Here is a 27,089-nt window from a genome sequence, read left to right as displayed (position 1 = left end):
GGGGTAGGGTCGGGTACACCCTGGACAAGTCGCCAACTCATCACAGGGCCAACACCGACAGACAGACAACATTCACACACTAGGGCCAATTTAGTGTTGCCAATCAACCTATCCCCAGGTGCATGTCTTTGGAAGTGGGAGGAAGCCGGAGTACCCGTAGGGAACCCACGTAGTCACGGGGAGAACATGCTAACTCCACAGAAAAAGATCCCGAGCCCAGGGACTGAGACACTAGTGCTCTCACCTCCTTGTATCTCTCCATTTCCTGAACGAAGGTGCGCTGGTAGAAAAGACTCTGCAGACGTTCTTGGGTGTAGTTGTGGCATAGGTCGTCGAAAGTTGCACCGCAATCTCGCTTAACCAGCCTGGGGTTTTGAAAGCCTGGTGTGTCCACAATGAGCAGAGAGCACAAGGGAAGCTGGCTTGACTTCAAGGCCCTAAAGCAACAAGAGAAAACACAAACACACCAGCATTATTATTGCAATACTTTAGACTATGTTTTATTGATAGCATTCACTGGATCACCCAAGCTTTAACCTTAGTTTTCTCCATTGCATTCCAACCTTCCCTGAACCTTATCCTGATGTTCTTTTAAAAGCAAACTTCAAGTCTTATTTATGATGTATTCTTTTTAATCCAGTAATAAGAAAGAGCCCAAACCCTGGTTCAATCCTTTCTCAATATATCTACTGAATTAAGCAGAATTACATACATATATTTGCATATCATATTAGTACAGTCTGACCTATGTTTGGTTTTGTTCCAAAAGATCAGACAAACATCACGTCGTACAAAAACAGAAGACATTTTCCCCATACAAATGAATGCTAAATCAATATGTCTGTTCCAATCCTGACACCTAATTATATTAAAACAGTACAAGCCACATTCAATTAAGAATACTTATAGCCTTCCATGCAGAAAACAATGAGAGCGACATATTGTGGTGATCTTATCATACACCAACAAGAGCTAGTCAGAGGCACTTTAATTTGTCTTGATGAAGTGACTCTTTATTAGGGAATAACTGCCAACCATGAACTAAAGCTCAAGCTTGTCATTGCATTGGAGATTGTAGGAAACCAATACTCAAAATTAGCATTGGGCACTGAGGACCGACGGGAACCGGGTCTTACATTACAATTCTCCCGGAGCCGCCCATTGCTGATATTTATTGGCTGCCATCAACTTTTATTAATAGATTGCACCGTACAGTACATATTCCATGCAATTGACCACTAAATGGTAACACCCGAATAAGTTTTTCAAGGTGTTTAAGTCGGGGTCCCCGTTAATCAATTCATGTTACAAATGTACACTATCAGCATAATACAGTCACCACACAAGTTAATCATCAGAGCATTTACATAGAATTATTTACATTATCTACAATCCGGCCGTTGGGATTAGGAGGGGGTTGGGGTGGTGGGGTAGGTTTGGTTGATATCAGCACTTCAGTTATCAACAATTATATCATCTGAGAAATGGACATTGAAACAGTGTATGTCTGACTTCGTAGGATATGTACAGCGAACAGTGAACATTGTGAGCTCAGAAAGCATAAGAACAAGTATATACATTTGATTATTTACATTTGATTAATTACAATCCGGGGAGGTTGGATATGGTGGGGGGGTGTTAGTCTAGGGTTGTAATTGCCTCGAGGTTGTCTTCTAGTGCGGTTTTGAAGGAAGAGATGCACTTTCTTTTACACCTGTTGGGAGTGCATTCCATGTTGATGTGGCATAGAAGGAAAATGAGTTAATACCTTTGTTAGATCGGAATCTGGGTTTAACGTGGTTTGTGGAGCTCCCACTGGTGTTGTGGTTATGGTGGTCATTTACATTAAGGAAGTAGTTTGACATGTACTTCGGTATTAGGGAGGTGTAGCAAATTTTATAGACTAGGCTCAGTGCAAGTTGTTTTACTCTGTGCTCGACCCTGAGCCAGCCCACTTTGGAGAAGTGGGTGGGAGTGAAATGTGATCTGGGGTGGAGGTCTAGAAGTAATCTGACTAGCTTGTTCTGGGATGTTTGTAATCTATATTTGAGGGTTTTGGAGGTGCTGGCGTACCAGGAGGTGCAAGCGTAGTCGAAAAAGAGTTGAATGAGAGTTCCCGCTAGAATCTTCATGGTGCTTTTGTTGACCAGAGAGGATATTCTGTTGATAAATCTTGTTCGTTGGTTGACCTTTTTGATTGTTATCACAGGACAAGATTAGCCTCTAGAATGGAACCTAGGTAGGTGATCTCATCTTTCCTGGTGATAACAATGTTACCCACTTTAACAGGGAAATCACTGACTTTCTTAAAGTTGATCTGGGACCTAAATAGGATGGATTCCATTTTACCTAAGTGTATGGATAGCTTTTTGTCAGCAAGCCAGGTGCAAATTCTACAGAGTTCGGCACTAAAGATTTTTTTTCCACCTGTGACTTGCCGGTGCCTGATACCAGCATGGCCGAGTCATCCGCAAACAGGAACAATTCACAGTCGCATGCTGATGGCATGTCATTTACGTATATTAGGAACAGTAAAGGCCCTAATATACTGCCTCGGGGGACTCCAGAGCTGACTGAGGGGGGGGGGGGGGGGGGGGGGGTTACCTCTACCACCTGTTTCCTCCCCTCCAAGTAAGATTGCAAATCCGATTGCTCTGAGCTTATCCAACAGTATAGCATGGTTAACAGTGTCAAAGGCTTTCTGAAGGTCCAGCATGACCGTATTTGCCCGCGTTCACCTCATGTTTGATGTGGTCGGTCAGATAGAGAAGGCATGTGTCAGTGGAGTGGTTAGTTCTGAAGCCAGATTGGAATTTGTACATGAGTTTTTTAGTGCCGGCTTCACGGTTAGTGCGTCTGCCTCACAAAACGAAGGTCCTGCAGTCTTGGGTTCAATCCCAGCCTCGGGATCTTTCTGTGTGGAGTTCGCATGTTCTCCCCGTGAATGCGTGGGTTCCCTACGGGTACTCCGGCTTCCTACCACTTCCAAAGACATGCACCTGGGGATAGGTTGATTGGCAACACTAAATTGGCCCTAGTGTGTGAATGTGAGTGTGAATGTTGTCTGTCTATCTGTTTTGGCCCTGCGATGAGGTGGCGACTTGTCTAGGGTGTACCCCGCCTTCCGCCCGATTGTAGCTGAGATAGGCGCCAGCGCCCCCCGATACCCCAAAAGGGAATAAGCGGTAGAAAATGGATGAATGGATGGGTTTTTTAGTGGCAAGGTATCTATCCACTTGTTCATAAACTATTTTTTCCATTACTTTCGAAATGGAACTGAGAATAAAAACAGGTCGGTAGTTACCAGGTTCTGATTTGCTTCCTTTTTAAAAAGGGGAGTTACACTTGCTATCTTGAAATCTTTTGGTACTTGGCCTTGTTTAATTGAGAGGTTTATTATATGTGTGATGATTCGGGCAATAGTGGTGGAATCTGGAGCGGATAATATCAAGGCCGGTGGCCTTGTTTAGGTGGAGCACGCTCAATTTCTTGAGCACATCGTGAGCTGAGACGATTTCTAATTTGAAATTGTTGTTGAATACTCTTAGCTTTCTAACTGTATGTCTGCATACAACGTGTGGAAACCTCTCTTGTGGCAAATAGACTACATTTCTTACACGCAATCACTGGACTGTAGAATGAGGCTTAACATGTTACACACTGACTAAGGTATGACAACATTTTCCTAGAACCCTTAAACAAGCAGGAGCAAGCATGCTAATTGCTAAGCGAACCGCCATACTAGCATTAAACAATACAAGAAATAAGAGTTTAGTAAACTTTAGATAGATTGAAACACACTGCAGCAGAGTGTAAGCAGCTATTAACAGGAAATTAACAGTTAGATTAATGGGAGTCCAGAAGTGGATAATATAACAACAATTGTTGCTGTTAAGCTACCATTACCAGGGATACACAAAAGAGAAAGACAGATCGATCTATAAATCTGTAGTGTTGATACCACAGGTAGTATCAGTATATGATACTAGAGTGATTAGATTATTTTGATTTATTCAGAGTGTTGTCAGTGCTGCCAAGTTCAGAAAACTACAAGAGTGAGACTTTCGTGTCATGATAGGTAGGTAGGTAGGTAGGTAGGTAGGTAGGCCTTTATTGTTATTGCAACAAGTACAACGAAACTTTCTTTTCAGCACAAACCTGTTCAAGATTAGACAAGGAAAGGGGAGCGTCCACCCCCGATTTGGCCTGTTTCAACATTGATTCATACTTAAGTCCTCACCTCCAGTAGCTCTCCTGGCACTAACCCTAATGATCGTCTTATTTAACCTGAAACTATAAATGAAAATCATCTATGTTTTCTCTGCTGGCTCATCTCTCTCATCCTCTGCATCCATGTTCTCAATTTGTATCTCTTCTACATCTGCGTTCTCGATGTCCTCAATCCTTTCTGATCTCTCTTGATCTCCCAGTGTTGCCAACTCTTCAGTAAGGACAGTAGATACTGACTGTCGCTAGATTTGTCGCTAGTTGCTTTGGAGAAAGAAAGTCACTAGATTTAACGAGACAGACCACCAAGTTGGCAACACTGCCTTGAGGTGTGTGAAAGAGGGACGCCGTATGTTGTTTCTGGTTGGTTTAAATTGTGTGGTGTCTTCTGTAGTTGGTGAAATGTGGACACAGAATTGATGATTTGCTTGGTCTGTTATATCCATCAACCAATCATAGTTGATTGTTTGGAACTAAATGTGAACATATTATTTTACGTCAAACTTCAAGACGACAGCAATTGCATGCTTTGGGACACAGCCGCACAGGTCCTTGCCAGCAAAAATGGCGTCTGTTGTTTAATTGGCCAAACTCTCTTTATAAATAAATAAATGATAAATGGGTTGTACTTGTATAGCGCTTTTCTAATCAGCACCCATCAGTAGCAAGGGTGAAGTGTCTTGCTCAGGACACAACGGACCTGACGAGGTTGGTACTAGGTGGGGATTGAACCAGGGACCCTCGGGTTGTGCAGGGCCACTCTTCCACTGCGCCACGCCGCCCTTTAGTCATGCCGTTTGATATTGTCATTACTGTCACAAGTGATGGAAGAGTGCATTGCAACTAAGTACCACTGCGGCCCATACAGACCACAGTTTCGAAACAGATATTTTTGGGCGGCACTCTAGGAGGCGCTGGCAGCCCTATGGTTAAGAAACACTGCTGTCGATGACAAAACTACTACTACAGGGAAAGGTAATAAACAGCGAGTGCTAACAATTACATATAACTTTAACAACTATTTACACAAGTGCTACAGGGCATGCAAAGAAACAGGAAGCACTTCCAGCAATATAAACAAGACTGAGTCACTGTTTCTTTCTCTAGGCACATGAATCAGCAGGGTGAAACAGACTCATTGTTTAGGTGCAACTAGGTACATTAACCAAGATGGTATTCAAAAAACAGGGCAAACTTTTAGCGAAAACTTTCTTTGAAAACTGCATCATACTGAAGAGTCAAAAGCATCACATATTTTTAAGTATGACATGACCAGAGATGAAATACTAACCTGTTTATTAAGCAAATGAGGATAGAGAAGAGTTCGGAGTACAACCCAGACGCCATGGCTTCCAAACACTCCATGGCCGAAGTTTTGGATCCTGAAAAGCGGCCACCAGAACAACCTATCATCAATCAACATGATCCAATGAGCTGAATCATGAGAAGTAAAAACATTTTCAGCAGTAGATGCTGGATACGGGTGCAACATTTGCATGGAAATGGATGTATGATAGAAACATACTTGAGGATTCAAATTGTTTTTGAAATTATCTTGGTGAAGCGGCATCATTTAGGCTCCCGATTTGGTTGAAGCAAAGATGTGTGCTCATGTCAGTGCAAAGTAGCAATTGCCACCTGTTAAGTTCTTTTAACTGGCTCCACTATCTCATAAAATGGTTAGTTTTAAGATACCCAGGGGATATTTGCAAGTGTGGTAAAGCATTTAAGACCGTGAGGTAATACTATAATGGGACGGTGAAGCAGAGGTCAATTCCGATCTGCCTTGTATTCTTGTCTCCTTCAAAGTTCCACTGTCATGGTGGTAAGGGGATGCACACATGTGGAAAATCAATGTGAGGCAATTATGATTTCAAGGACAATGAAGGAAGAGAGGATCCAAAATTGTCTGTCCCCACATAAGAGTGTGTACTTATCTGTCAATACACATTGTTAAGCTGCGGTATTCATTACGAAGATAAGAATTACTTGCTACGCCACTATGCAATTTCCCCCAGGTAACGAACGGAGGCGTGTTCTGGTGTGGAATAAAGAATGAGTGCGACAATAAGAGGATGGCGGGGGTACCTGTGACGGCTGTGCCATTTTCGTCTGAAGCCTGGCGAATGCTGCTGGCTCTGGGCAGGGTGCCCTTGGCCTCGTGCTTGAAGATGGAGGAGGAGAGCTCCTCCAGGGTGCAGCCCAGCAGGTAGGCAGCCTTCTGGGCCCACTCATGACGTGCAAATTGTTTCCTGCCAGCTGAGAAGCATGCATGAAGACCTTCATTAGCCCTTCTGCCAACAACCCGTTTGCACATTGCTGGCCTTGTGCTTTTGTGATAATTCGGTCTCTGACACTACAGATGATGTCTCTAATGTCTGCAGACAAAGAGGTTGACACAGCTGGGGAGAACATGCTTTGAAATGCACAAAACGCTAATAAATACTTCACACTAAATGTGACGATTCTATAAAGGGAACCCCAAGGGTTCAGAAAGAAATGACCTCATATAACGTAAGCCACCTTTTCATTTATAAATGTGATCTTTTATTTATTTGTAGGCATATCAGACCATTGATGTGTCAAGGCTGCATTGTAATAATGTAGATAGTTGCATATATAGATTCAGTAGTCCCTCAATTTAAGAATGTGCTTCGAGATAAAAGCTTTTCTCTCGACAAAAATGGGAGTTATAAGGATCCCTGCATTTAGTTGGTGGAGCAAATGTCACCCGTGAACCCCATAATATCTGCCCATAACAATCTGTTCTTACTCAGCATTAGCTTATAGCTAGAGATAGACATAACTTTGTTTTTCCAACCTTTGGAAAAGAGAAAGAGTGTGAAGGGCAGTGCTGAGAAGATGACATTGATTAAATTAAAGAAAAAAATCTTCAAAAACATGACCCAAGTGCACCGTCAACTTTGCAAAGCAATTTGAGTGCATCACTTTTACCCTGCAGCATACTGAAGCAGAATGAATCTAACACCAACCAAAAATGTTACAATATGTAAACGGATAACATTTATCCATGAAAATATGGAAAAACAGCTGGAATGAGATACCATAAAAGTCCACTCTCCAAAGTAAATTATTAGTAGTACATTATATTGTGTTAATTTGTATACAATATTTATTTTCTAAAATGTTGTTTTTCCTTTTAAAAGGCATGTTACATGTTAAATGTGTGCCATTTTGAGAAAGACCAAGCACAAATCAAATTGATTAGATGTGGATTTGAGATACAAGTGTTTTAAGATAAAGGGGAACTGAACTTTTTTTTTAGGAATTTTGCCAATCTCTGACAATACTTATGAGACACAAGAAAACAAACGTTTTTTTTGTTTTTTGTTTTTTTGCTTTCCTAACATGTAAAAATCGGCTCATTCTAGTAGGCTTGCAATGCAGCTAATGAGAGCAATTCATTCTACCTCTAAATCCCTTTAAAAATGCATCCAAAAACTGCCAACAATACTTAATTTACTAACTAGTAACCTGTATAATAACCAAGTTGAGCAACATTGTTATTGTAAGAGCGAACACTAGGTAACTGTTTTTCTAGCGTACTAACACATCGGCGTGCTACAGTATTAGCTGTGAGCTAGCTACAGCGAGAGATAAGCTAGTTTCTACGTCAGCACCCGAATCGCGTGTGAGTTTGTGTTTTTAATACACAACACAATACGATAGGACACCAATCTGTACTGACTGAAAAACATGAACAATCATATTAGAGTATCTGTAAATTATTAGCCCACATTTCATGCTTTGTTTGTAAACAGCTAGCTTGAGAGTATTATGTGCTGCGTGTATCATGATCAATATTATAGTGGATCACTCGATAGACGGTTGTGCATTTGGTCCAGCTGGCCGGGGACATTTTTTACAGTTGGCGTAGCTTAGCTTCTAGCTTCACAAATTTACAGTATCAAAGTCACGCCGACCTCACTCTCTCGGCTTACGACTGTTCCAACATTTTACTCTCTCTTCATGCTCACTTCTATAAGCAGCAGTTCATCCTACATCTAATCAATTTAAAAAAGACAAGGTTTTTAATCCTCATGTGTGCAAAAATAATCATCATCATTGTCAATTACCAAGTCTGCCATAATTAGAACACTGCCGTTTGTTTGCAGAAGTACAAACACACATTTGTTACCGGAAGTGCGCTGCTATGGAAACGGAAATAAATGTGCTGAGGAAATTAATTTCGGCTATGTTTAAAATGACCAAAATACATTAAACGTTGTACAAAACGTGTCTTTTACTAAGTTATACACAGATTGCAGTGTGTTTATAAAACATTGATGGAGGGTTTTGAAGTTGTTTTAAAGGACTTTGAAAGCTACAAGCGTGAGTACCGTTAGCCACATCTTCCAAACGTTTTTTTTTATCATCTTTAAAATAAAATAAAAATAAAGAAATGTGTGTCCTTGTTTCTCATTATGATTGTGAATGACAGGCAACATTTAAAAAAAAAATGCAGTTCCCCTTTAGGAGCTCCCTTACAGAAACGTAAATTTAGCTACGACTATAGACAGATTGATCGAAAGATAGCTAATCATTATACTGAACACCAATAAAGACGGATACATGTAGTACATGTATCTCCTACCTAGCGCTAAATTGGCATTTCAATATGGTTTTCCGAGCTAGTAAAGCTTTCCTGACAAAACTAAAACATCAATTTATGTACACCCCACTTTTTGTATGATTCGTTTTCATTCAAAATTTGTGCCAAAAGTTTGCCCAGCTTCTCGTGTGCAGTCTGTTATCGTAGGTACCAAAAACTGCATGTACCAAACTAATCCATCTGCCCGCGCATCACTCCGCTTAAGCAAGTGCCCAACTGAACTATTCATATGTTGGTGACTCAGTCTCATTGTGTGTTGTAGTATTTCTTGCTGTGGGGTTGTGGAGTCAAGACAGTGTGACAGTGTGACATGTTGTGCTGTAAAATGCCATCTTAAGCATCCATGCAATTAAATTGGTTATACTTTATCGCTTTTCTACCTTCAAGGTACTCAAAGCGCTTTGACACTATTTCCACATTCACCCATGCACACACACATTCACACGCTGATGGCGGGAGCTGCCATGCAAGGCCCTTACCACGACCCATCAGGAGCAAGGGTAAAGTGTCTTGCTCAAGGACACAACGGACGCGACGAGGTTGGTAGAAGGTGGGGATTGAAGCAGGAACCCTCAGGTTGCTGTCACTGCCACTCTCCCTACTGTGCCTTGCCGTCCTAAATTGTATCAGTGGATGTAAATAAAGCCGTGTGAGCACACATTCTTTGTCTCGGATATATCCCGAGTGCTAAAGAAGGTAAGAAACACTCTTAGCAAAGTACAAAGTTGGCGTCCATGTGGCTCTTCCTTACCCGTCCTCCTTGCTATGTTCGCTAACAAGAGTCTTCAATAAAGGGTAAAGTGGTGTTAAATGTTCCATAATCGATTTATATGTATTTCACATTGTATCTGCATGTAAAACTATAAATATTATGTATTTGCCTGCATCTGACCTTTTGGAACAGATTACTGACAAAAATCGAGGTAGCACTGTATACTGTAGACCAGGAATATTCAACTTAATTGTTTTAGGGGCCACATTTCCAGAAAGCTAAATACCGGGGACCAAGTTTCCCTCAAATTTTTCATATATTTGAGCAAACACCAAAACTCCTTGAGCATTCAGTGGCGCACATGTGAGCGACGGCAGACGTGCTCACTGTTATCCACTCATCATTTTATACGATTTTGTGCGCGGCCTAGATTTGCCGTGAGCAGTGTGCAATTGCACAGGCACGTACCTTAGAGGGAACGTTGGCGGGGACGGACTTCTCCCTTCACAGTTAGACTTTTTTTGTATATTTCGGAGAACCAACTACCTCTACAGTAGACATTTGATTATTTTTCTATTTATTTTATTAAAGAGACAGGACCACTTTGAGGACCTTCTGCAAAAAAGTTGGTCGAAGATCCTCTCCAAGACAGCGCAGGGGACTTTAAAAATGTGCTGCTAAATGTGAGTTTTAATAAGTTTTTTAAAGTGAACTCACAGGCCACCAGTTGAATAGCCCAAAGGATGAAAAAGGGAGGATCTAAAATGGAACCTTGAGGAACACCTCTAGTATAACTAAAGAAGTTGAATACATGACTACTGACTGCATCTGAAGTAAAGAAGCTACAGCAACACAAATGTAACTGCTGAAAAGGAGATGATTTAAAGGTGAACGCCTTAGTAATTTAAATCACAAGTTTGCACTTTTGTATTCTATGTCTGCTAGCGAGGTTAAAATGTCAATGCAAGGATCTGCCAATATGTTAACAGTGGTCAAAGTTCCTCTATACAACAGGAGCACCCCAGTGTTATTAGGAATTTGCTGCAAAAATGTTTGTCCCCCAAGTTTTGAACTGAACTCAAGGGCTCGAACTCGTGTCATTCCTAGCTTTAAACAACATTAAGAAATATGTGCTTCATAATGTTTAAGAAGTGTACATATAATTCCAAAAAACACCTGGGATATCACATTTTAAAATCAGTATAAACTGTACTTTAGGAAATAGTGTCTTTTATTATATTACTTTACTTTGCTTTTAAAATGTCCAAAATAAACTACTAGTACAATTATATGAGGTAGACGTGTGTGGGCATTGAGGGTTCCCTTTAAGAGGGAGACTAGAAAAGTGATGCAGATATCTGTGCAAACATCAGTTTTAATGGGCTAAGAATTGGTATCTTCTAAGACTTATGAGACAGACTGGAAAAATTCCCACAGTGCACAGCAGTGGCGGTAGTAGTTTTTCATCCAGCCAGCAGATCCCCTGCAGGGCCGGTAATAAGCAGGAGGGTCGTACAGACATGAAAAGACATATCTGTAAATTCTAAATATTCCATATTTGCTTTGATGAGTGTTTTCTGCCCCAATTATTTTTAATCTGGGTAAATATCAAGGTGGAGTAATCTAACTTGGAAGAAATACAAAATTTTACTAAACAAAAACTAAGCACTGCAGTAACGACTATTTATTAATAGTTCATTTGATCATTCTCCCTTGAATTAGTTTTAACAGATTAGAGATCATTGCTGCCCCCCTGTGCTACAAGGCTGAATAGCAGATCTAACATTAAAAAAAGAGGATCATTATTTATATTTATCTAAAGAATTTGGAGTAATAGTTTATATGAAATACATTACTTTTCTCATAAAAGAACAAAATATTAAATAACAAATCAGCTCTTATCTTTTGAAAGTATATTGTTTTCCTGTGACTATCATATATACTGTATTAACACGTACTGTGGTTTTATCAGAACAAGACTTGTTTCACCAATGATTCAACACCAAATGTAATTCTTATTTTAAAAAATCAATAACCTTTCAAAATTCAATATTAACAGAACATATTTTATACAACTTTTTTAATTATGATTCACAGCTAAGCAATCTAAATAAAACCATTGTTCATTGAGATGGACTTGTATTACTTTAAAGCAAAAAGATAATTATATTTCTTTAAGTTTCACCACAAAAGTAGGTTCAAAAGTAGACCCCTAAACCTGAGTGCTTCTCCTGACATGCATTTTTTTAACAAGATTAGAAGTTAAGACACTGGGGCGGCATGGCGTAGTGGGTAGAGTGGCCGTGTCAGAAACCTGAGGGTTGCAGGTTCCCTCCCCGCCTCTGGACAACCAAATCGCTGCCGTTGTGTCCTTGGGCAGTGTGCCACTCACACTGGTGAATGAATGATGAATGACAGATGGTGGTCGGAGGGGCCGTAGGCGCAAACTGGCAGCCATGCTTTCGTCAGTCTACCCCAGGGCAGCTGTGGCTATGAAAGTAGCTTACCACCAACAGGTGTGAATGAATGATGGGTTCTCATTTCTCTGTGAAGGGCTTTGAGTGTCTGGAAAAGCACTATATAAATCTAATGCATTATTATTATTGTTATTACTGTAGCTTATAATGCTGGAAAACTGCAAATATTTATAAAACTGAATTTATTATTTGACAAAGATCTTATATACAATATATAATTATCAAATTATGTGGTCTGGTTTGTACTAATAAGAGGGAATGAAATCACGTTCGACTTCAAACAAATTTACCTTTCGTAGCCCCTGAAGCTCCTAAATGGTAGCAAGCCGACAGGACGAGCCAAAAAGCTCTCTGTTCATCATTGCTGATCCCCAAAACTTTCATGGCGGCTTGCAGTTTGGAAAACTGCTGGGATGCCCGCTGCTTATCCTCCACCTGATGGACATAAAGTATTTGACAAATATGCATCATTTAAAAAAATGAGTAATCAATACAAATAAATAGATAAATAATATAGTGTGCATATGTGACGTTAATAACAATCAATAATAACAAAGATGATGTTATTTAATTGATAAATTATCAACAATAAGTTATTGTTTATTCTATATCCACAAATTACTTACAAATTGTGTGATTAAGTCAAACTTTTCACTGTAATATTGAAAAATCTTTCCACAAAAATTTTAATCTATTGTTGATCACTTTTAAAATGTTCTATTTAATCAATAGTCCAATTATTTGGTTACTCTATTGTATGCATATTTTGAACATAATTATTACAGATTTCCCTAATAAAACTTTTGCACTTTCGATTCTGGTTTTGGCGCCTCGAGCAATGGTCGACACCAATATTAGCATACATCATACATGTTTAAATATTTTGTAGAGCGGCATATTAGAAAAGAGCTAATCTTTTTAAACTACTTTGAGAACAATGATTTGTGTGAAAAACACTAACCTGTCTATTATTAAATGTCTGGAATGGACTTATGCTGTGTTTTATTTGAAGTGCAGTGGTAAATGTTTTTTTCAAACCCTAGTGGCCACAATAATTCATTGAGATAAACTCATGAGGCAGGAAGGTGAATGATACGGACACATTTCTTACTAAATACTGTCTAATACACTATGACACTATGACATTTACGCAATAATACCATTTGAGGTTTATTTATAATGGCAAATTTGTTTTAGACTGTATTACTGTTCAATTAAGGACACTTATTACTTGGGCTGTAAATCTTTGGGCACCACACGATACGATTTGATTTGATTCTGGGGGGTAACGATTCGCATCAAATTCGATTCTCGATTTAAATCTATACTTTTTTGATAGAATTGAATGCCAGTTATATGATTAACTATATTCCTTCATAAAATAAATAGCTCTAATCAATGTCTATATTACTTAAAATAAAAGTGGTTTTGTTTAATAAAATGCTTCCCAAACATTTAATAAAGTTAAATACAAATAAGGCAACAAGAGAAGTATCCAACATTTATTTTCTAAAGTATATTTGTATAGAAAATATGGGCATCTTCCTCAATATGATTTGCCTGAGTGGCTGGACAGGACAGATAAACATTTTTTTTTAATTAAAAAATTAATATCTGGAATCGATTTAGAATCGTTAAAAAAAAGTATCGCGATTAATCTGAAAAACAAGTAGTTTTTTTTACATCCCTACTTATTACAAGTCTAGCTATTGTGTGCTTGGCTATTGTGTGGTTGCTAACTCCTAGTAGCCTGTAGCCTACCATATTTATTTTTTGTTAATTACTTCACTAAAATACAACAAAAGACCAACCATGTGTACTTACATATAAGCATTGGAGGATATTTAGATGTTAAATTGTTGTTTGTATCGGAGCTTGTATGACAGATTTTAGATGCAAGCCAATATGATCCAATACTTGCTTGTTGCTAATATCATAACACTACCTATGTATCCCCTTTCTTTTACTTACCCTTCCCCTTAACGTAAGCAATTGAAATATCGCAAATCGGCTTCTTCCTACTCCTTTTTAGACATGTTGCAAATTCAACCATTGCATCTTGTTAAACACGTCAAAAACTATTAAACTATACATACAAGCGGTAGGAAATAGACGGATGGATGGATACCAAGCAGCATGCCTATTACTGGTAAAATATATTTCAGATACTGAAGGTGTATCAAGTAGCCCAATATTTACCTTAGTCAGAGGCATGATCTTGAATGCATTGTTTTCAGCAAAGTGGTTGAGGTGTAGCTCAGTTCTAATGAAGAAATACAAAACAACAAAGATTTTAGTTTTTTTCACATAAATAAAATACATTCGAAAGCCAGTTTAACATCTAATCATCATCAAAAGTGTGTCTTTTGTAAAGATAATTCACAAGGAATCAAAATGTAGGAAAGTTATATATAAATATCAGTGTCAACAACAGCATTAACATCTTAGCAAAGGCAGACTTTTGGATACAGATCTTGTATTATCTTGTCATCACCTAATGCTGTGGCCATTGAGTGTACTGTATATAAACATGATGAAAAGACTTGAGGTGCACTGTGCATTCAATTGTTCTGTCAGTAGTTATCCAGACCTGAGAGTGCTGTCGGCTCCAGCCATTAGGTAGTAAAACACATGAAAAGTGGACTCGCCCTCTGGTCTTTTTGTCACTCTCATCTTCTCCAGAAACATTGTCTGCAAGGACACAGCACATGTAGCATTACAAAAATCACAGTGACATTTAGGGATATCCATATATTGCCTGAAATCTATATTGGGATATATAACGCAGCCTCTTGTGATAACTATATGTATTGCAATATATTTTTTGGCGTATAAATGATAATGGAACCATTTCAAAACAGGTTACAAAGGCTGCTAATTTGCCCGTGGACATATTACTGTAACATATTGCGTCATTTCCAGTTGTAATATTTTCTCAAAACTATTATTAAGCTTCTTGTGTTGTAACATGGTTCTATTTACACTTCTGTTAAAATGTAAGAAATCACTTATTCTTCTTTTGTAAAATATATAGTAAAGTCATTAGTGCAAAATAACAAAAACTAAAAACTACTATTGTTTTTTTTTTCTGAGTTTGTAAACAATGACAAAAAGGATTTTGTCAAACTAAAAAATATCGATCTAATGACTGTAGTATCGACCACATACTGACACTAAACTTGGTATCGTTACTGTTGATATTTGTATCAGCCCAACACCTGTTTACATCTAAGAGCTCTAGTTTTGTTGAGTAGTGTAGCATGTTTATCTAGTCCTTGTCCTCTAGTCCTGCAGTGTTAATGACACTTGGAAGAAACAGGTTATTTTCTGCTTGGAAGCGAGGACATTAACAGCCAGTATATACGCTTTATTGCATTGTTCGCTTGTTGCCGTCAAATTTAAATGACGCAGCTAAAATGTGTCATCAACATGCATTATTACAATATGACAAAGTATTGAAATCTCTATCGTCACCCAAATGTTTATCATTTTTATGGTATTTTGTCTACTTAGTGAGACTGAATTGTGAAATAAATATAAAAAAATACCTGAATAGAAGCTGAGGTCACCAGGCCTGACTGGTCAAAATCCAAAGAAACAATATGCGAAAAGCGACTAGCATTATCATTCAAAGAGGTCGAAGTGTTCCCAAACGCCTCTAAAACCGTGTGCACCGCCTGCCACTTCTCCACTGCGGACAATAAGAGTGAGGTCACGAACAATGTGGCATGTTTCATTTGGAGTCTGGTTCCCTTCCAGCTTACTTGAAAAGGTTTTGTTGGTGCTGCCAGCAATGGTGACAAGGTATTGGATGATGTGTTGGCAGTTTGTAGTCTTGCCACTGCCACTCTTGCCCAGTAGGACAATGGACTGGTCCTGGCGAGTGGTCAGGAGGTTCCGATAAGCAGACTGAGCCATGCTGTAAATATGGGGGGCGGTGTCCTCTCTTCTGCAGCCTTTAAACATTTGCATCACCTGCGACAAAGACACAGAAATAAAGGATCTATCGATAGTAGGGCTGTATCAATATGAAAATGCCATGTCATGGTTATCGTGACCAACATGATTACGGTTATCATTATTAGCGCGGTACTGTTAAATGTGCTTAAACGGGAACTCGCCTTTTTTTTTTTTTCTTATCGTTCACAACCATTATGAAAGATATGACAATGAATGTTTTTTGTTTTTTTAATGCATTCGAAATATTGAATAAATACTATTAAAAGTTTGCTTACAATGGAGCCTATGGGAGCCTTTCAATTCTGTCTTTAAAGCCCGTAAAAAACATCCAAACACCTCCATTAGGGTTTTATATACATGACGTAAGTATATATGTAATGTAGTAACGGGCACATTTGTAATAACATTTCATATTTACGTATTTTGATCATTATAAACACACGCGGCGCATTATTTTCAAAAACGCATCACAACGTTTGCGTCACTGATTTCTGCCCACTGCACACTTTACGAGAACCAACAAACATAATACAACATCACTTACTGTACAATGTCTGCTCTCATTAGGATGCCGACTGCTGGGATGTTCATAAATTGCCATTTAGATTAACAATGTCTCATAATTTTTTGTAACTTAACGCCAAAAAAATGGAAATGCTGATTATCGGTCCTGCTAGACACCGACCTCTATTTAATAATACAACTTTAACATTTGACAACCAAATAATAAAACAAGGTGACTCGGTAAAAAATCTGGGTATTATCTTCGACCCAACTCTCTCCTTTGAGTCACACATTAAAAGCGTTATTAAAACGGCCTTCTTTCATCTCCGTAATATCGCTAAAATTCGGTCCATTTTGTCCACTAAAGACGCCGAGATCATTATCCATGCGTTTGTTACGTCTCGTCTCGATTACTGTAACGTATTATTTTCGGGTCTCCCCATGTCTAGCATTAAAAGATTACAGTTGGTACAAAATGCGGCTGCTAGACTTTTGACAAGAACAAGAAAGTTTGATCATATTACGCCTGTACTGGCTCACCTGCACTGGCTTCCTGTGCACTTAAAATGTGACTTTAAGGTTGTACTACTTACGTATAAAATACTACACGGTCTAGCTCCATCCTATCTTACCGATTGTATTGTACCATATGTCCCGGCAAGAAATTTGCGTTCAAATGACTCCGGGTTATTAGTGATTCCTAAAGCCCAAAAAAAGTCTGCAGGCTATCGAGCGTTTTCCGTTCGGGCTCCAGTACTCTGGAATGCCCTCCCAGTAACAGTTCGAGATGCTACCTCAGTAGAAGCATTTAAGTCTCACCTTAAAACTCATCTGTATACTCTGGCCTTTAAATAGACCTCCTTTTTAGACCAGTTGATCTGCCGCTTCTTTTCTGTTTTCTCCTATGTCCCCCCCTCCCTTGTGGAGGGGATCCGGTCCGATGACCATGGATGAAGTACTGGCTGTCCAGAGTCGAGACCCAGGATGGACCGCTCGCCTGTGTATCGGTTGGGGACATCTCTACGCTGCTGATCCGCGTCCGCTTGGGATAGTTTCCTGTGGACGGGACTCTCGCTGCTGTCTTGGATCCGCTTTGAACTGAACTCTCGCGGCTGTGTTGGAGCCACTATGGATTGAACTTTCACAGTATCATGTTAGACCCGCTCGACATCCATTGCTTTCGGTCCCCTAGAGGGGGGGGAGGGGTTGCCCATATCTGAGGTCCTCTCCAAGGTTTCTCATAGTCAGCTTTGTCACTGGCGTCCCACTGGATGTGAATTCTCCCTGCCCACTGGGTGTGAGTTTTCCTTGCCCTTATGTGGGTTCTTCCGAGGATGTTGTAGTCGTAATGGTTTGTACAGTCCTTTGAGACATTTGTGATTTAGGGCTATATAAATAAACATTGATTGATTGATTGATAATCTGAGCAAAAAAACAGGGTGGGGACCAAGCTCTTTTTGTATCGTTCTCGCCAGTTCCAGGACCTAAATAGCTGTCAAAGTGTTCCAATATTTCGGATTAATTCTCAGCCATCTACCTTCCAGATGAGATGAATGATTTATGATCTACAATAAAATTCCAAGAGCAGGAAAGCAAGGAAACAGCAGACCACTCGATGATGTAAACTTAGGCGCACATGGTAGTAGTCATAAAATGTAAATTGAGTACTGTTGGTACTTTTGAATGGTTATATCAGACTTTATGAGAGCAATAAAAGACCGGCTGTAAGCAGACTTTTATTTACCTTTAATTAATATTTAGAATGCATTAACAACTCCATCTGTCATCATGTATTTTATAATGATTGTGAGGTAGTGTGTGTGTGACAATCATTGGTAATTTTACTTTGACTTTTAACGAAAGGCAAAATTCTAAAAACTGTGCAGTACCCCTTTAATGAGCACACACTGAACTCTTTTGACCAAATTATTAGTTCAATACATATACACATGGTTAGAAAACCCACTATTTTGCATGTATTCGGTTTCTTATGCCTCACAGATAGTGTTTTAGTATTATTATATTATCTGTTTTAAGAGCTAAGCTTCTATTGTTTTAAATATTGGTTTGTACTGTAGCAGTTTGGTAAGATTTATTTAAATAAAAAGTGCGTAACATTTGTACATTTTATTATTAATACTTATTATTTCTGGCGGTCGGTGTGTCGGTCAACTGTGGTCAACAGTCCATGAGCACCTTCGGAAAGACACCTTAGTCTAGTATTCCTCTGACTAGAGCAATCTGGTCCAAAACAGCCCAGCTTGTAGGTTCAAATGTACACATTTAAATAGCTTAGTTGCTCAGACAGCAATGTGTTTGTATAAGTTTAAATCAGGCTTTGGTATTTCTTAATGGGAAGAGGCGTTAATTTATTTTATTTTAATGCTAAGCATTTAAGTTAGCGAGCAGGTGCCAATCAGTTTGTGAGTTCATCAAAGAGCAGTTATCAATCACAGTTTTTCAATAATTTTAACTTGAAATGATAACACTGACCCTCGGGAGTTTTACCGCAGTTAATATTAATACCGTTTATCCTTACATCCCTAGTTGATAGCTAAACCATAAAGCAAATGCAGGATCCCTCGATTGTCTGGATTGCTTCACACAGAGTTGACCACGGACGCTAAACACAGACACAAAAATCGTAACACGGCCAGAAAGATGTTCTGATTACGCGCACACAGATTGAGAAACACGTTTGCTACAATAATGTTTACAAACCCCGGCCGAGTCATACCAAAGACTATAAAAATGGTACCCATTACCTCCCTGTTTGGCACTCAGCATCAGGGGTTGGAATTGGGGGTTAAATCACCAAAAATTATTCCCGGGCGCGGCCACTGCTGCTGCTCACTGCTCCCCTTACCTCCCAGCGGGTGATCAAGGGTGATGGGTCAAATGTAGAGAATAATTTTGCCACACCTAGTGTGTGTGTGACAATCAATGGTACTTTAACTTTAACTTAATACATAGCTTTTATTTTTTATTTAAGTCATTTTATAAAATACAGGTCCATGACGGGGAACGTGTATTTCCAAATAATCTTCGTAAAAAATTTGAGCAGGTCAGTTTGTTAAAAACTCTTCTATTTTTCGATTTTTTTCCAACCTGGCTGAGTGAGTGGTATTATTGCAAAGCTGAAACTGAAGGTCACCGACTGCTGAAAACATTAAAAAAAACATAAAAGCCACCCACACTCTGATGAATCAATAAGGGCACATAACCAAAGCCTTTCTAGTATTAAATAAAGTGCAAAACAGTGTGCCTGAACCTTCATTGTAAAGGTTTCATGGCCCACAGCTGCATGCAATCCTTATATCGCTCAGCACTATGCCAAGTGTCAAATGGAGTGTCATTACTGATCTAAACACATATACTAACTAATGACTGGTACTCCATTACTGACGTTGTATAAGAATAATATGTGGACCTAGAGCTTGTTAATGATCACCAAATGTAAGAAAGATCCATCATTTGTGTGCTCCACTTTTAAGAAAAGAGGCACTCAATCGGTCGGTTTTATGAAGTCATGAACAAAAGCCCATCTTTTCCGTGGAGATGATGCCATCTCTTAACCGCCCCTAGTTAAATAAGCCTACACACTGTGCATGCCCACCACGTCGTTGAAGACATATTTTTAAGAAACGGGCTTCACTGTATGTCTTAAAAAGAAGCTTTTGCTTCAAGCTTTGAGTTCTTGAGAAAACTCCTCCCCAAACTGTTTTCCAGGGTTCACAAGCACCCTGATATCCCCCTTTACCCTAAAGCAGTGGTTCTCAAATGGGGGTACCCATAGCTTTGGGGGTACCTGAAAGTATACCAAGGGGTAAGTGAGATTTTTTTTAAATATTCTAAAAATAGCAACAATTCAAAAATCCTTTATAAATATATCTATATAATAATACTTCAACAAAATATGAATGTAAGTTCATAAACTGTGAAAAAAAATACAACAATGCAAAATTCAGTGTTGACAGCTAGATTTTTTGTGGAATGTTCCATAAATATTAATGTTAAAGATTTATTTTTTGTGGAGAAATGTTTAGAATTAAGTTCATGAATCCAGATGGATCTCTATTACAATCCCCAAAGAGGGCACTTTAAGTTGATGATTACTTCTACGTGTAGAAATATGTATTTATAATTGAATCACTTGTTTATTTTTCAACCAGTTTTTAATTATTTTTATATCTTTTTTTCCAAATAGTTCAAGAAAGACCACTACAAATGAGCAATATTTTGCACTGTTATACAATTTAATACATCAGAAACTGATGACATAGTGCTGTATTTTACTTCTTTTTCTCTTTTTTTCAACCAAAAATGCTTTACTCTGATTAGGGGTTACTTGAATTAAAAAAATGTTCAAGGGGGCACATCACTGAAAAAAGGTTGAGAACCACTGCCCTAAAGGGTATGGGGTGGGGGGTGTCGGGGTGGCGTGGCTCGGTTGGTAAAGTGGCCGTGCCAGCAACTTCTGTGTTCCAGATTCGATCCCCGCTTCCGCCGTCACTGCTGTTGTGTCCTTGGGCAACACACGTTACCCACCTGCTCCCAGTGCCACCCACACTGCTTTAAATGTAACTTTAAAAATGTGTCTCACTATGTAAAGCGCTATATAAATATAAATATAATTTACTTCACTGAACACCTGCCCCTCAGAATGTCTTTGCACATGCCTGGTTTCTCATATATTTAGCAGCTACCCTGTTTCAAGAGGGTGCTGGGTAATTTTTTACTGTCGTGTTATTTTTGATTTGACATTTATCTCCATAAATGAAAGAGGTATATCCAAAGAGCTTTGAGCGAGTCCACCATTTTATTTAGTTGTAGTCCAAAGTTGCAGTCAAAAATGTCCTTCTTTTTCTCTATCCTCTTGATGTGGGGAAGACTGGCTCATACATGCACATGCATGCTAAAATCCTACGCAGTTGACATTTCTAATAAAATGTACTGTATAGTTCTAACTTATATCCGTCAGTAGGCACAGTATGGAAGTGCTATCTATGAATCAATCAATCAATAAATCGTTTATTTATATAGCCCTAAATCACAAGTGTCTCAAAGGGGTGCTAAAATCTACAACATGGCTGACGGGGTGGTAACGCAGTCGAAGGAGGCTTAGTCCAAATAAGGGCTTTGGTATGTAAATAAGACTGCACATAAAACGGCACTTTCTGAAGAGACAATCAAAAAATGGCTTGAAGATGGTCTGTAAAACAAAATCTATGCAAAATGTTGACCATAGTATTACCACTAAATACAGGGGATTCATATGACCCCATTTGTCACGGCATACCTGACACATGAAACGTGACGAATTGTAGGGGGTGCACTATCCACTTTAGCTGCCAGACGGTAGTAGAGTGTTGAATATCTGAAAATGTGTTTTGTGGCAGCTACAATCAGGCGGAAGGCAGGGTACACCCTGCACAAGTCGCCACCGCATCGCAGGGATTGTAACTGAGATAGGCACCAGCGCCACCCGCGACCCCAAAGGGAATAAGCGGTAGAAAATGGATGGATGTTTTGTAGCAATTCCAACTTTGACCACGGCATCAGTTGCTTTGTAGAGTGGTGCTTTCCAACCCTTTTCAGCAGACTGGATTGCAAAATTATTAAGCCCCCACCTTCCTCTCACACGAGAGCTACCCAGGAATTTGGCCATATTAATCCCTTCCCTACAGTACATATAATGTAGACCACAAGAACGGTTTTAAATGTAGAAAAAACATTTTGATTAGGACCCTTTAAGGTGTCCCAAAATGTTCGTCCATATTGTGCGGGGTCCAACCTAAACTGTTTGGGTTCAAATTAGATATATTCCCCTGGACCCCAAAAAAATCAAAAAGCCAATAAACGGCGTGCCTGGTTAACAGTCAGTAATACAACTTACATATTTTCAATCAGCAACCAAATAAAAAGTGACTAGAGACTTATGTTCAGTCTTGAACTTTGGGAAACCCTGATGAACACTGGCAATTCTTACCTTCTCAGAGTACATGGAAGGGGCACTAATGGGGTTAATGACCACCATGTTGGGACCGGCGTGGGTGTGCACCAGGTTACCGCCATAGCGCTGCCGGAGTGAATGGATCACACTGGACTCGTTTAAGTACTGAAGAGAGGCCAGGTCCTCCACTCGCTCAAACAACGGAGGGTTTGCCTGAAGTTCAAAGTAACATGAGGTTTCATCTGCCGTCCTTCCTGACTGATGTGTTTAAGAGCTGAAGGGATGATGTATTACCTTCTCAACATCATCTTCATCCACATCCAATAAAGATCCATCACTCTCCAGGCGGATTTTCACCTTCCCCTCCGGCAGACTGCCTGCTTCTGTCTTCAGGAGAGTTGCTGCATGACAACAATGGGAATTTATCTTCATTGCTGTATTTACTTGTATGGAAGTTGTATTTGTGAAATAGGTTTAATAAGCAAAACAGTTGACTAACCCATGGAAAATCCATTCTTGTGGACAAGCCATACTTTTTCACTGTTGTACCAGGTTCTCTCTGCTGCAATGTGATCCTCCGTCTGCTCCTGGTTCAACCAGGATGAGCAGAATTGATACAAACAAGTGATTAGACATGTGATAAACTGTCGAGTGACAAATAATCCAATAACACGCTCTACATGCATCCTTCATGTGAACTTTCAAAAGCACTCAGTAGTTGGTATGAAATGTTTTCATCATCTTGTCCATTACACGTGAACTTTCCGTTAAAAATCTATTGAAAAGCTCTTTTCAGGACACACAAAGGATGCTTTGAACCCTCAGGTCACTGAAACATATTCAGTCGAAAGATGTCTGAGATGTAAAGTGTTTTTTTTCAAAGCATGTACAGTACACAACAAACTAGAGAGAAAAATAAATTGATAAGCAGATTACACAGAATACATGAGCTGTACAAAATAATAAACTTTTGAAAAAATATGAATAGACTGCAGCCACAAAAACTAAATGAGCAGTGTCGCCTTAGAACAGCTCTTTTATTGATGCTGTAGCATATTACAGACATTTATTGATGCTGTAGCATATTACAGACATCTTAACACTAACCTTTGCTGCTGAGTGTGCGACTTGTAGAATGGTCACGGGGTCCTCTGGAGGTTTGGGCTGGAGAAAGAGAAAGAGAAAGAGAGAAAGAAAAAGAAAAAGAAAAAGAAAAAGAGAAAGACAGACAGACAGACAGACAGACAGACAGACAGACAGACAGAAAGAAAGAAAGAAAGAAAGAAAGTCAACCGACAAGTTAGCTCTTCGGGATGTGTAAACACTAAAATTTATGACACAATGCAGAAACAGTGCACTAATAATTATTGACACATCAAGGTATTTCAAGATTTGCTGATTTGACTTAATCGTCCAAGTTGTTATGATTAGTCGCACACAGTAAGGCAAGGGGGAAAAAAAAGTAAATTTCAACACGAAATACACAGTTGTAAACGACGTATCCCTCCAAGTATCCTTTACTTGCAATAGACAAACATTTTCACTAAAAGTTAATATACTGCCAAAAATTTTGCTTGGAAAAAAACTAGTCTTTGCCCACTTATCATTCCGCGGAATCTAGTGTCCGAACAAAAATCCCCACGCATTTGCGACATAGGGCCTGGTCTAATTATTATTTCTTATGGAGAAAAAATGCTTTGATTTTTGTACAATTTTATCTGATCTTTTGAAATGAAAACTGAGGTACCATAAGCACAAAGTATATACAGTCGTGGTCAAAAGTTTACATACACTTGTAAAAAACATAATGTCATGGCTGTCTAGAGATTCCAATCATTTGTACGACTCTTATTTTTTTGTGATAGAGTGATTTGAGCACATACTTGTTGGTCACAAAAAAAAAACATGAAGTTTGGTTCTTTTATGAATTTATTACGAGTCTACTGAAAAAGTGACCAAATCTTCTGGGTAAAAAGTATACATACAGCAATGTTAATATTTGGTTACATGTCTCTTGGCAAGTTTCACTGCAATAAAGCACTTTTGGCAGCTTCTGGGAAGCTTCTGGTTGAGTTTATGACCGCTATTGACAAAATTGGTGCAGTTCAGCTAAATATGTTGGTTTTCTGACATGGACTTGTTTCTTCAGCTATGTCCACACGTTTAAGTCAGGACTTTAGGAAGGCATTTCTAAAACCTTCATTCTAACCTGATTTAGCCATTCCTTTACCACGTTTGATGTGTGTTTGGGGAAGTCTGGGCTTCCCTAATTAGGCTGCTACCCCCGCGACCCGACCTCGGCTAAGCGGAAGAAGATTGATGGATGGATGGATGGGTTTGGGGTCATTGACCTGTTGGAACACCCAACTGCGTCCAAGACCCAACCTCCGGGCTGATGATTTTAGGTTGTCCTGAAGAATTTGGATGTAATCTTTTTTTTAATTGTCCCACTTAACTCTCTGTAAAGCACCAGTTCAATTGGCAGCAAAACAGGTCCAAAGCATTATACTACCACCACCATGCTTGATGGTAGGAATGCTGTTCCTGGGAATAAAGGCCTCACCTCTGACGTCCAAAGGCAAAACCCAGTAACTCAATTTTGGTCAAAACTGAGCCGATAATAATTTTGGAGTTACTAGGTGATATGCTTTACATTGGTGTATGCAATATTGTAATTTGTTCCGTAAGTAAGCACCTTACTTACGGAACAATAATTGTAATTGTAATTTGTAATTGTAATTGTAATTTGTTCCGTAAGTAAGCAGCTTACTTACGGAACAAATTACAATATTGCATACACTAATATAAAGCATATCACCTAATAACTCCAAAATTATTATCAGCTAAGTTTTGACCAAAATTGAGTTACTGGGTTTTGCCTTTGGACGGGAGACCTTTTCACCTCAAAACACATATTGTGGCCAAACAGCTAATTTTTTGTTTCATCTGACATCACAAAGACAAAGAGGAGGAAAGTTCAGTTTGCAAAAACTTTTCTAGTTTGAACATTAAGTATCTTGTCTTTGCAGTCTATTCAATTGAATATAGGTTGAAAAGGATTTGCAAATGATTGTATTTTGTTTTTATTTACGATTTACACAACAAGCCAACTTCACTGGTGTTGGGTTTTGTACAACTGTGATACACAAAAACTCTGTGGTGGACGGACAACAATAGATGTATCCCCAAAATTCACGGGGGGATGGAATTCACAGCATGCAACATTGTCAATACATGAAAAGCTTTTACAGAAAACAATGTTATTGAGATTGATACATACAGTTTACCCATACCAACCATATTACTGAAATGCATAGTAGTGTTCAGTTACGCTAGTAATTAGAGCATTCCAGACAAACTAAATACAACACAAGTCAAATTTGTCTTTCAGAGACTCAGGTAAGAAAGCATCACAGCACTCCACATTCCAGGCCCCCTGCATGACCAATAAAGACCCATGTTGGGACAAAAGGCAGCATGCAGGCACGGACAAAGTAGCATTTAGAAAGAGGGAACAAAAAACAATCTCTGGCAAACATCCGGGGGAAAACAGAGAGGCTGCGGTCAAGCAGATTGTACCTGAGAGGATTTGTGGCCTCTCGCATGCTAGCCATGCAAGCATCAAAGAGGACAGCGGGATATCGACATCCAACCACCCACAGAGAAGCAGAGATCAGAAATAACCAGTGTCATCATCATACACAATACTAACAGGCCAAGTATTTCACCCCTGCTCGTATTGAATAGCAACAAAGCAATACAATACTATCAACAAAGCAGAAGGAAAAACTGGGCACACGCATAGGAATGGACAAACCGAAGTGACCCAGCAGGACTTGTTACAGCACACGGCACAAAATAGAGAATATGCACTGAAAATCTAGTGCATTCATTAATAGTAGATCAAAAATTCAGGGGTTTCTTTGAAAAAGTGCATTTCATGAACAGGTAACGCAAAGAAGTGCACAAAAGCCTACATGTTTCTCCAAGCTTTCTTTCAGAAGGTAATAAAAATATCTACTTTGTCTCCAATTTCACTTTGTCAAGGATCCCAGGAATTAGAAACCTTCCTGTCATGGGGGAAGCACAGTCTCTCATTTTAAGTTTGGTGTGCTTCTAGCTGGGGAAGTTTGCAAAGTATGACAAGAGAAAGAAAATAAAGGCGGTGCAAACAAACAGAGGGAGGAAGACCTTACGTCATTGCCAGGAATGGTGAAGATCCTTTTCACACGCTTGTAATCTTCCTCAGTGGGAATGAGCTCTGGAACCTGCAATTGCAGGGCCAGCAATTCAATGCAAAGGTGTGCATCCATGAAATGTGCTTTTCAATGCAGGAAACACTAAGCGGTACGTATGGGAAGATGAACACACACACACACACACACACACACACACACACCTGTTCACTCGATGTAGAATGGGGGGTTGCAACAGGACAGGGTTTATCATTGATGGCCACCGATGGGAAACAAGTCTCCTTCATATGAACGCAAACCATTTATGATTCCCGAGCACGACCACTGCTCCTGCTCACTGCTTTCCTCACGCCCCATGGGGTGGAACAAGGGGATGGGTCAAATGCGGAAAGTAATTTCACCACACCTACTGTGTGTATCAGTGGTA

At 39.3% G+C, this 27,089-nt stretch overlaps 1 pseudogene; it reads right to left on the bottom strand.

Moving 5' to 3' along the window:
- Window positions 1-27,089, bottom strand: part of LOC133550918 (unconventional myosin-XVIIIa-like) — a 95,596-nt pseudogene that overhangs the window by 13,338 nt on the left and 55,169 nt on the right.

This window comes from Nerophis ophidion, linkage group LG04 (assembly GCF_033978795.1).
Source record: "Nerophis ophidion isolate RoL-2023_Sa linkage group LG04, RoL_Noph_v1.0, whole genome shotgun sequence".
In the NCBI taxonomy this organism is placed as follows: Eukaryota; Metazoa; Chordata; class Actinopteri; order Syngnathiformes; family Syngnathidae; genus Nerophis; species Nerophis ophidion.
Note: the sequence above shows the minus strand (reverse complement) of the source record. Positions and strands in the feature narration are given on the sequence as shown.